At 38.2% G+C, this 12,430-nt stretch overlaps 1 protein-coding gene across 1 annotated transcript in view; it reads left to right on the top strand.

Annotated features, from left to right (window-relative positions):
• LOC139723326 (histone deacetylase 4-like) overlaps positions 1-12,430 on the top strand; it is a 92,893-nt gene that overhangs the window by 12,640 nt on the left and 67,823 nt on the right. The window lies entirely within an intron of this gene.

The raw sequence follows: 12,430 nt of genomic DNA, 5'->3' as shown, positions 1-12,430 counted from the left end.
AGGTGAGGATTTAGCTTTAAACATTTCGCGAGATATTCAGAAACCACTCTATGAGATGTCAAAGAGCATGCAATTGTAAGGGGTATCAAAAGTTTATTTGATGAAAATCGGTTTTGAAATGGCTGCGATATCCTAAAACAAGGTGAAACAAAGAGATCCTAATAAAAGGCGCGGTCTGTCGCCTTTTATTATTATCACCTTTTTTTTTATATCTCTGCAATTTGAAAACCAATTTTCATCAAATAAACGTTGAATCCTTTTTTAAAATTACATGCTCTTTCATATTTTATAAGAGGTTTCTCCTTATCTCACTTAGGAATGATATAAACCAGGGGGCATTTCATGAAGTATTTTTGTCCGACAACTTGTCAGACAAATTTGCTCTCAACCAATCAGATGCAAGGATTTCAGTAGCTTTTAATATTTTGTCAGACGAAATATCTGACAAAATGCTCCATGAAATGCCCCCGTGAATCCCCACCTCAACCAGTACTGTACAGTCCCTTAAAAATCTTCCTCTCTCTAAAGTGGTATATGAATCAAATGTGCATCTACAACTGTATGTCAGTTTCATAAATTAGATGTGATGCGGGATCTGCACATTCTGTTCTCATTCTATGCTGTGAATATGGGTACATATTTTTTGGGCATGTTTTAGTTTGTTTTGTTTTGTTTTGTTTTTGTTTTTGTTTTTGTTTTTGCATGAAAGAAGAGGTGAAGAGAAGAAGCAGAAAAGTTCATATCTTCAGCTGAGAGTCAGAAGGTTGCTATCACGTTCTAAGATTTGAGAGTAAATGAAAACGAAACAATTAATTTTCATGAAGTATAAAGTTTATCAAATCAAAAGTGGATAAATTTATAAGCACCTTTCCAAATATAGGGTGACATAGTACCCTTGTGGTTTTAATTTTTAAAAAGAAGCAAAGCTAGTGAGCCACCCACCTTGCAATGTGAGAAATTTTCGCGCCTTTCGCGCAACCCGAAACTAGCGTGAAAATAAAAGCACGCGAATATTTTTGCTTGCCACATGTTCCAGTAGTTGATGTCTTGATTCCGTGGAATTAAAAACATGCAAAACTCTTCTTACCCCGCCGAACGCGAAAAATTAATCACGTGAAAATATCCACTTTTACAGTAGATTGAATATTTGTCACGATGTGAAAAGCAGGAGTTACCCTCTATTTACGGAGGTAACCCTCTTTTCACCAGTTGCTCCTCTGCCACACAGCCCGTTTGCTGTACGAGGCGTCAACCCTCAACAGAATATGGCAGCAATGGTGCCGCCTGTTACAGATTGTGCGGTGTAATTTTTAATGGGAATGACAAAATGCCTGCTGGATACCTTAGTAAGTGCTGCGGGTTCGTGTCAAGAGGTGATGCGCTATTAGTGTGTATGATACAACCGAGCATCATTACCATGCATTCAGCAGGAAGTCAGTGCTTCCAAAGGACAGGCTAGCTAAAATTTTTACAAATTCTCTTCTTTCTTGCAATCCCTCTCATGCTCTCCCTCTCCACCCCCCTTTGATTTCAAAGTACGTCTTGCGTAGGATGTATTTAGAATTGATCAACAACGTGTGGTCAGTAGAGACCGGATGCCAATCTGCATGGGTCACCATGGTAATGCAGGGGTGGATGCCTTCTTGTGTAGGAACATTTGCAACCTGCTATGTTCTGCGTTAACTTCGTTGTGTAGATTTCTAATGTTTGTTTGTGTTATTGTTGTTTTTTCTATGCAAAAGCTTAAAGTCTTTGTATAGCTTTGTCTTAAATCTCCAAAATATTATTTGATAATCATATTTGATATTTGCTTGTTTCGTGCAACCAAATCATGCTCAAATCATCTGTGGATTATAAAGCAGAGAAAGAAAATCAAAATTATGTTATGCCTTTCAAATATAGGACCTACTCCAATCTATGTGCTTTGAGTAGTGAGGATAAACAGGATATGACTTTACAGTCTGAATGCTACAGCAGGGTTGCGAATTTGATAAGTGTGGTAGTCGTTGTGTCAAATATTCCTGGTGCATGATCACTTTTCTCCTGGCCTCTTTTGGCTTCTCAAATGTGAGGGCTGCAAAAGCTGAAATAAAATAGGTGTTTGTCTATTAGTAAACGGTCCTATTCAGTGTGCCACTTACCTCTCTACTGAAAAAAAAAAAAAAAAATGTTTCACAGCTGTCATGCCACTGTAGCTTATAGTGACAGCCCAATAATTATACTGTAATGAACATACTTCGTAATACATGTACTGAACTTGTAGTGCTACGGCATGTTTTTCAGATGAACGAAGTTGACCCTGTTTATCTTAGGATGACTGCAAGGTTAGATGTTGTGTATCCTGAAAAGAAAGTGAATCAGTTTTAGTTTAACAGTGCTGTTGACTGCTGGATTTGTTGTATGTAGCGCCTATAAGATGAGATATTGGTTATGCCATGCTACATATTTCAGTTTTTTCAAATTTTGTCTGTATTGTTTTTACAGCAGTCGGGAGGGCTTGCTCATAGCAGCTTGTGGCAATGGGGTCGTAACCTTTCAAGCGTTGTCCCTTGGGTTGTTACCTGATAAAAAAGGGATTTGTGGTACAGTTCATAGATGGGTAGGCATGGTTAATGTTTTTTTTTATAAGTTACAGCGGGTCTGAAATCTTACCTGCCCTGCACTGCGTTGACTGTCTGCAGACATAGCCAATCAAGTAGGATTCATGGGGGAGAGGAAGCGTTTTGTGCCACGTGAAAAACATTGCCATGGTTCGTGCTCCAGCTGTATTTAAGTGGGTCCGAAGTGGAGTGATCTGTTGCCGGCCCTTCTTCTTTTTCTTTCTCCTTCTCCACTGGGTTATTTTTAGGAGCCGCATCAGCTCAATTACCGCTTTCGCCTAGCTGTCACGCTCCTCGGGCACACCTGCCTCGCCTGCGGTTAGCGCGCTGCCAACAAGATTTCTAGGAAGCGTCAAATTAACTCGTCGTTCTAAGGGATTTTTCGCTCACAACTGAGATCTTCCCTTGTCTATATTCCTCTCAAGGGGTATTTCTGCTTTGGATGTATACCTAAGTGTTTATTGTATAATCCTGAGTGTGCCACCAATGTTTTTATCATTTTTTATTCTTGACAGTAGTATAAAAGATTCTGTTTCTGTTGGGGGCATAATCATGGTCATATCTCTATTCAAAGCTTAAAAATTTGGACCGAAATTGGGCTGGTAGAATGCATGTATGCTTGCTAGAAAGTTCATTGTTGTCTACACTGTGCTAAGTTCACATCTTGGATTTGAAACTTTTGCAAGATGCACATCACAGTAGTAATATTGGCTCGTCCAGGTTACTTGCATTTTAGGCGCGGTCAGACTGGCAATAGATCGAGAAGTTTAAGATCGCGAAGTTTGGGCCATTGGTACGCGCGCAAGCAACAGTACAGTGCTCCTTCCGATGGCTAGTGATTGTGACGTAACAATGCACCTGTACATGACAATGGCCTCGTGCTTCGGAGACACCGCCCCCAAAGAGATCGAGAAGTTTCGTGGGAAGTTTCGCGGGAAGTTTGCAGTCGCACTGGCAAGACTTCGAGATCTTAAAGATCGCGATCTTAAACTTCTCGATCTCTTGCCAGTCTGACTGCGCCTTTTGTGACAATGAACTTCTGTTCTCACCAAAGCCGTAGACACACACTTTCGGTATCTTGAATGCTACTTGAGGTAAATCGGGCATTAATAAAGGAAAGATATTTTATAAAAAATATGCAAGGATTAATTGTTAGTTCAGCTCCGGTGATGGTCACAGCTATGGGCACACTAGTTTAAGAGAAAACAGACATCCCAAAGTCCTGCATGGGTTTAAAACTGATACTGAAGATGTGGTGATTTAAATACCTCACAGTTCTGCTTTGAACAGATGACAGTGCCTGATGTTAATAGCACAGATTCTGATCCTGAAATAATTTTTACAGCACTGTATAAAAGAGGTTTAGTTTATGAAGCTACTACCCAAGTCATGATAGAAATGTATGATATATTCCACCCTCCCCCCCCCCATCATTTTAATGTGAAAAAACAACCTCACCCTGCATACTGAGGTGATGTCATGTTCTTCAAACACAAGAATTCAGTCACCAAAGAGCATCAGTATAATTGATGTGAGTGAAGACTCATTGTAGTTTTGTCTCTCATTCCCATACATTGTATATACCCATGTTTATGTTGTGACAAATACATATATTTTTTAGTACAGTCTGATAGTTTCCTTAAGTTCACTTTAATATGAGAGGTCAACAGAGTGCATATTACAGGTATTGCAGTTTCTGCTATATGAGCTTACAGTGTACATGGACTTCATAAGCCGTCAACTGTGATTTCCTGTAGAACTGATAGTCAGTATTAGTTGTGGGTAAAATAGTTGATGTCATTTATACTGAATAGTTAGTAATGGTATGATTAGCATTAAATCAGGCAATATAATACTTTGATGTACAGAAAATGAAGTACCTACAAGTTGTTAGAGGTTTTGGTTCGACTGAATAGTAAGGTAGACTTTATTATGTAATTTTGCTTTATGTAGATGACTGCAAACTCTTTTAGGGACAAGGTTTTCTGTCAAATGTTGTATCATCAACCAGTGAAAAGCTGAAAAGTGAAAAGTTTTGGTGGTGTGCTTTGATTTGATAGCAATTGATGTCACCCTTAAGTGAAATATCTGATAAATTGTAAGCATGTTTCTAATCGTGTTTTAGCCAATCAGGTCAATGTCTTGGAAATCCCATTGCAGATTGTTCAGATTTCACAATTTATGTCTGGCCAACTGAGGTCCCTGTAGGTTCTTGATTCTACAATGCATTTGAAATTTGAAAAGTTTGAATTCATCGTCACAGGTATTAAAGGAGGCATACTGTAAACTTAATTCTGTCCCCATCACTCCTTTATGTGGTGCATGCATATAAATTAGACTAGTTACACTGTATATATATAGAGTAGCCCTAAAGAAGCTGTGGTGGCTCTGTGGATTGGTGGATAAGACCACAGCCCGTCAATCAGGAGGTCTGTGGTTCAAGTCCCTTGGCTGGACACAGGTTCGGTTGTGCCCTCGGGCAAGACACTTCATTCTTATTCCCTAGACTGCCATAGGAAGACTTTAAGCTGTCAATCCTGGGGTTGCGTGCTTACGAGTACTTGGTTCTTCCGTATCGGGCAGAGCAAATCAATTCAAATTTACTCTCAGTGCAAGCGTATGCTTGATTGACAAGCCACAATGTTTGTAATGCAGCTTTTATATCGAATATCATTTGCAGTTTTCAGTCAACAGGAAAGGTTTGTGTCGATGTGCTAATAGCACGTACGTGGCACATTGAAAGAGAAATTCCAGTCCAGTTATAAGTTAGTCTGATGAGTAAAAATCTTATGGGTATAACAGTGAGAATTTGATCAAAATGGGATAAAAGGTAGGGAAGTTGTGAAAATATGAAGTTTTGTGCTGATCAGTTCTCGTACAGTTGATATGAATACTTATGCGAATGATTGAGCTGATAATGTCCTCACCTCACAATTTTCTGTTGATTGTGTACGACAAAAAATGACACTATTTCAATGTTTCTTTTATTGAAGTGTGAAACATGATGTTAGTCCTGGCTGAATAACTTAAGAATGATAATCAGTTAGATATAATGAATCAGGATTTGAGACTGAGACATAATTACATTTGAATGAAAAACTTAAAATTTCACAATTTCATGCACAAACTTTGCAATATGACGAGTTGTGAGGGGATGACATCATTACTTTTATACCATTTGCATATATTCATATTGACTGTTCAAGAACTATTTGCTGAAAAATTAATGAAATATCAAAATGTCATAATTTCTTTATTTTTCATCCCATTTTTCATAAAATTTTCATGTAGTGCTGAGAAGATTTCTACTCCCTTCTTTTTTGACTAACTTTTAACTGCACTGGAATTCCCCATGAAAAGGGACACTGACAAAATATATTTCAAGAAACATGATTGCGTGAAAGAATTCTTTGTGGAACATCAAAGGTCTCAAGAACATCAATAAAGGCTTCAAGAACAGATTTCAGCCATGCACCCTGCGGTTCAGTGTGTTTCTGGGCTTCCTTATTTCTCTACCGGGCATCATATTTGCTCTCATCTCAAGTGGATTTAGTTTTGTTGACTGGCCTTTCGGAGAATGGAAGTCATCGTTGTGTTGTTTGAAGTCAGCTCGTGGTTACCGTTTTTCCCAGTTTCAAGGCATGGGGACCTGGGTTTTATGTGTCGTGTAAACAGTGCCTCGAGTAGAATTCCCCTAACTCCCTTTCGAGGAATTTGGATGTTAATTACCGCGTGAACAAAAACTTAGGAGGAAGTCGTCATATTTCCTGTGATATGACTGCGATAACTGCAATCCAGATCTGACATTGTTTGGACAGACTGTTGCAAAGGGTTTTAAGAGAAGAAGGAGAGTGCAAAAGAGGAAAAGACCCAAGAGAGAAAACCAACAGGTGATGTCTACATAAAAATTGTATGAATATGCCTGTACATGTCCTCCTTGAAACATATTAAAGTGATACATATGATATAATATATAACAAAAATGCATATTTATGACATTTCCATTTTCATTTTTGTTGTAAGAGGTGCTGCCGATAATCTTTAGCTGTTGCAAAGGGTTGACAATATGATTAAATTTTAGCTAGTATTCTTGAATTCATGACCTGTCTTATCCATGGATATACTTGTGCATGATCAAGTTTTCACAATCATTGTTACACTTAAGTGTGTGTGTGTGTGCATGTTAGAGAGAATTACTAAAGCAAATATCCAGTATACCATTTGGTACAAAATCATACTTTCATTTCTATCTTCTGTGGACATGTGCAGTTAAAACGTGAAGTACAAGGAGTTACTAAATATATGAAAGCGCAAACTTAGCAGCATGACAAACTGCTCTAGATTGTTTGAATCACAAGATATTTAGGGAGAGGGCACCTACTTGAACAGTTGGAGCGTGTAGTCCCATGGACGTGTGCTGTTTGAATTGGCTGCGATGTCAAAATAGATGGACAAGGAAGCTCAACCCCTCGACTGACATAAATGTTGAAAAGTACAGTGAACTTGAAACTGACACCATAGTACTGTATTGTATTATAATATATACTTTAGTGGTGCAAAGGGCTCAACAACTGTGAGAAGTTTACCACAAAGGAGGATTGAGGAAGCAAAGAGTTTTAGTACATGTACATGTACACTGACTGTGAGAACCAAAGAAACCTGTGCATGACTTATTCCAGAGTATAGGACAGTTCTAGGTATTATTGTAAAATCCCTGTTTATTTAGAATCTGTTTCAGACTATTCTATCATTGTGCTACTTGGCCTTTGTGTGTATTTGTGGGGGGAGGGGGAAGGGGGAAGCAGATTATGACAAACTCATTTCATGGAATTTTGTGCTCTAGAGATGGTTATGCAGGGCTCGACAGTAGCAGTGGCCTGATGGTTAAGGACCACTAAAAATTGATCTTGGGCCACCAAATTTATCTTTTAGTGGCCCTATTGGGTAACTAAGATTCAGGATTGTTACAATGTACTTTTGCTTCTATTTTGGGCCACTGAACATAGCTTTATCAGGCCATCAAAATGGCAGATTCAGAGATTTTATTGGCCCAAGTGGACCACTAGACAAAAAAAGCTAGTGTTGAACTCTGTTATACAGCATTTGGTTTAGAGTGAATATTGGGTATCAGTTCTGTAATTTGCTGGGTCTTGCATAACTTAATGATCCCTGTACTGTATGTGATTGAAAAGTCTGTCCGCATGGTCTCTTTCCATAACTCAGATTAAAAAACAAACAAACAACAACAAAACAAGTGTGATTAGAAATTTTGCATCAAAATCAGTTTTGAATGCTTATTGACATAGATTATGCTTTATTAGAAAACTCTTTCCTGCTATATCAGTAACCTTATTTCTCCTAGAATTTTCTTGCAAAGTCTGAATGATGATCCCCAATCACAATGTTCTTGGGCTCACTGTACGTCAAGTATACTGTAAAACATGATATATTCGCGGCATGAATTTTTCGCGAATTGGAGCTGATGGCCTTTTTTGCGGCATGAAATTTTCGCGAACTGCCACTGGCATGCAATGCATATAGTGTAGAAAAGAACTTTCGCGTGCATTTTAATTTCGCGAATCTTGCCGCTCGCGAAATTCGCGAAATGGAAATGCACGCGAAAATTCCTCGTTTTACAGTCGCCTTAACTTGCTCCCTAGATTACAGTACATACTATTTCCATGGAAAGGTACACTTTTCTTTGAGGCACACCACCATCATCGTCACAGTAAAGTGAAGTGACACATCCACCAAGTTACATTCATGCGCTGAAGGCAAGTTTGGTTGCACTCGACATTGGGGGGGGGGGGGGGAGTCATGACAGGGATATATTTTGGAATGCTGCGGTGATGTATGCATGCTGCGCCAAGTGCAGCACCAATGGTCCAAATGAAAATGATTTGTTTGGGAGAGAGGGAGATATTCTTACCTTAAAGGTATTTATAACTTACCATTTGCAGATGAAACAAAAACTCAGCATAAGTTCTTTAATAGTTCTAGAATGTGAGTTAGGGATAGAAACAACCACTGAAAAAATTTTAATCGGTAGAATTGATGTTTTAAAGTATTGTTTAATATACAAAATGTAAACAATAGTTATAATAAAAATGTTTCCAGACTGAACTGTCTACAGTTACAGTTTATTGAGAAAAATACAGATATCACCTTATATTTTAATCTTTATGGTGAAAATTTTATATGGTAGGATGTTTTGTGGTACAACAGACCTACACATGCATTAAATATCATCTTGAAAATTTCAAACAGGACCTTTAAAGGGATGGAGTAGTTTTGGTTGAGAGTGGGATTCAGATATCATTAACTTTTTCTGAGAAAGGTGAAAACCACGTGCAAAATATTAAAGAACATAGAATTTTAAGAGGAATTGAAAGTTATTTGATAAAAATCAGTTTTGAAATGACTGAGATATCAAAAACAAGGTAAAACAAGAAAAAAAAAAGGTCCAAATAAAAGGTGGGTCCCACCTTTCATTCTGACCTCTTTGTTATTGGATCTCTCAGCCATTTCCACACCAATTTTTATTGAATAAACTACTTGTATGAATTTCTCTTAGGATTGTAATATATTCTTGAATATTTCATAAGTGGTTTCTAATTATCTCACAAAAATTCAAATCTGAATCCCTACCTCAACCCAGACTATACCATCCCTTTAAAATCCGTAACCAAATGATGCCTACAAGGTATCATATCACCTCTTGACATGGCTTGTGATGCTGATTTAGAAATTATCTAAGTTTTTGAAGTCATTTGAGAGATCTTGAAGGACTGGTTTGAGATTTTGCAGGTACATGTATTGAATGAATCAAAATCATTTGAGCTTGAAATGATTTGTGCATATTGTTGACCCAAATACCATCTTGGTCATTAGCTAGCTCATTCTCCTTGGAAAGAAAAGCAACCTTTCGGTCCTATTAAAATTTTCAAAAAAAAAGACAAAAAAACCAAAACAAAACTAAGTTAGGAATGCTGTTTATATATCAGGGAATAGAAAGCTTGATTGCAGGAAAAGAAAAATAAAACAAAGAAATCTGTGAAATGCTATATGTCACTATGAAATTCCTGAATGCACCGCCCGATCCCTAGAAACTGAAACTTGTGGGAGTGCATATAGGCATACGTCATCGGGCCATGGATTATCGAATCTACACAACGTATGGTAATGGATTTGCTTTAGCGCAGCTTAACACAGTCTGTGCAAACAGTGCGCTGACTGACTGACTGACTGACTGACTGACTGACACGAAAAGGTCCCGTGGTACGACGGATGCGCGGCTTCATTGCAAATTGAATTCACACATGGCTCAAATTGATGGGAATGTGAAAATCATATGAAAGACCTGGGATTGCTAGTGATCCTGCTGTATATAATGTAACAGCAACACATGCTTGTGTGTGTGTAACATGTGTGTAGTGTAATGTATCACTTTCACACCCCTCCTCCCACCCCCTTTTTTCCTCTCTTTTTGAAGGAAGGAGGGGGTGGGGGAGAGGATCAGTTTGTGCTGTGAATCATTTTGTAAGAACCAGGCTAATATTTGCTTGCCACCATAAATGATTTTTCATGCCGTCATCTACAAGGGAGCGTGGCGCTGCCAATTGCATTATCGGCCCGCTCTGCCTCCTGCGTATGTGTATGTGTGTGTTCGGCTGATGAGGTGTTGAGCGAAGACCTTGGAATTGCTAATTGATCGTTTCATTATTCATCCGACGGAGTTTTCGTTCCTTGACAAAACGCTTGACAGACATGATTTGGTGAACACACATTGCGAGGTTTTCTCCCATGTAGATGCCAAATGAAAAGGAACCCGTTCTCCTGTGAAAACGAGCTTGAAAGCTGTGAAGCAGTTTTTGACACACTATCTCCTACAGGAAATTATGACAAGGAAATCATGCATATAGATGTATATATGCCTGCCAAATTTCTTCCAAAATGTGTATCAAAGTATAATTGTCGAGGTCAACGTGTCAACAGGTTTCAGGCTGTGAGGAATATCCTTGTAAGGATATTGCGTTCTAGTATCTATTTAATTTCTTTAAGCATGGGGATTTAAAAAACAAACAAACTTGCTTTTGGCTACTCTGGTTTTCAGCAAATTTGTGCGAGTCACATGACATGTAGGAATATATTTGGTTTAGCTGCAAAGATATTGATGTAGCTGGTGAGTCATTCCAGAAATGAAATATTTGATGTGCATTACTTTATCATGTCAAGAATTAGATAGAGCAACATGTGATTATTTCAACCACTGTTTACCCCCTCCCCCTCCACAAAAAAGAAGATATTTTGCACATTATGTCTTTTGTAGGACAGACTACACTTTGGCTGTACTAGATAATATGCACTATGTGTTTGCATATAGACGACTATACCTATAGTGAATGACCAATTCTTGCCATGATAGCTAGAAAATATCACATAGGAGTTGTTGTGCATGTACAGGCTTTTCTGTCACACTATGAAAAAACAAGAACAAAAAGCTAACAACAACAACAACAACAATAACAAGCGTTTAGAAACCTCTTTCATAATGATACGTAAGTTGTAAACAGATAGCCAGGTATCATGACCACAGGCTGAAGGCCGAGTGACTGCTTGTTGCTAGTAATTATTGTTGTATGGGGTTGTTGAATTATATTGCAATTGGAGTCTTAAGTGTACCCATTTTAATACTCTGGTATGATTGAATTGATACTAAGTATACATAGTGCACGGGTACAATTTGTCATCATCTTTTCATTGTCGAATGGCCTTAGTACCTCCAATGTTTGTCTATATCTAGAGTGGCACACTGTCCTTTCACGGGGCGATCTGGCACGAGAACTTGATCATGATATGACAGTGACTGAAGCTGCCCTTGTATAGTGGTCATTGTGTATACGATTATCAGCCTTGTTTTTATTGTATGATCTCTGGAGCAGCCACATAGGCCCTCAAACAGCAGATTACTTGGCAGTTCTACTCACCAAATGATAACTATCAATGCGGCATCAATATCAAATTGTCAATAACAGTCGGGCTAGATCTAAGTTTTGTATCCTGTGATAGGACGATTGTATGTAGTTACTATGAATTTATTAGTCCTTGTGATACTGATGAACTGCCAAATCAAGTAGAGTGTTAACATCCCATAAACAAAACAGTAAAAAAAAAAAGAACAAGGGGGGGGGGGAGATGATGAGAAAGGACAAGCTGTGAACTGGCATATTATCCCAAACAACAACATCAACGACAACAACAGCAGCAGCAGCATCAGCAACAACAATAACAACAGCACAGTTACATGAAGTCACAGATATCAAAGATGAGATGGATTTGCACACATTTTGCCAATAGGTTTCATAGCAGTGAGGATTCATTAGTTGCATATTTAACTACTGCAAAAACAAAAGAAAAATGCTTCAAATCAGCTGTCAAGCATAAACATGATTATACTGTAAAAGATTTTGTGTGGCAGTAATAACTATTTTAACCTGTTGAAGACTAGTCCCAAGTATACTCAGGCAGGTGTCAAAGAGAAAGGCAATGTTATTAGCAAAATCAACTCATCCTCGATGGGTTGAAATGGTAGCAAAATGTATCATGTGAACATTTGTCCTATTTTTTCTTGAAATGTTAGCACATTCATCTGTCTTTATGTATTAATACTTTTTTTATTGGTTCATCTATGTTTTTATGCGGCGGGGGATGGGGGAGTTCTCTGAGGAAGTGACTGTATACGCCGAATATTTCGCGAGGTTTTTATTATCGCAAATTTTGCAAGTCAGATGCTATTCGCAAAATTAAAGACATGCGAAAATAATGACTCT

This window comes from Diadema antillarum, unplaced genomic scaffold, assembly GCF_040938485.1.
Source record: "Diadema antillarum isolate AM-2024a unplaced genomic scaffold, OU_Dant_1.0 scf00000186, whole genome shotgun sequence".
NCBI lineage: Eukaryota > Metazoa > Echinodermata > Echinoidea > Diadematoida > Diadematidae > Diadema > Diadema antillarum.
This window is presented reverse-complemented; position numbering and strand designations above follow the sequence as displayed.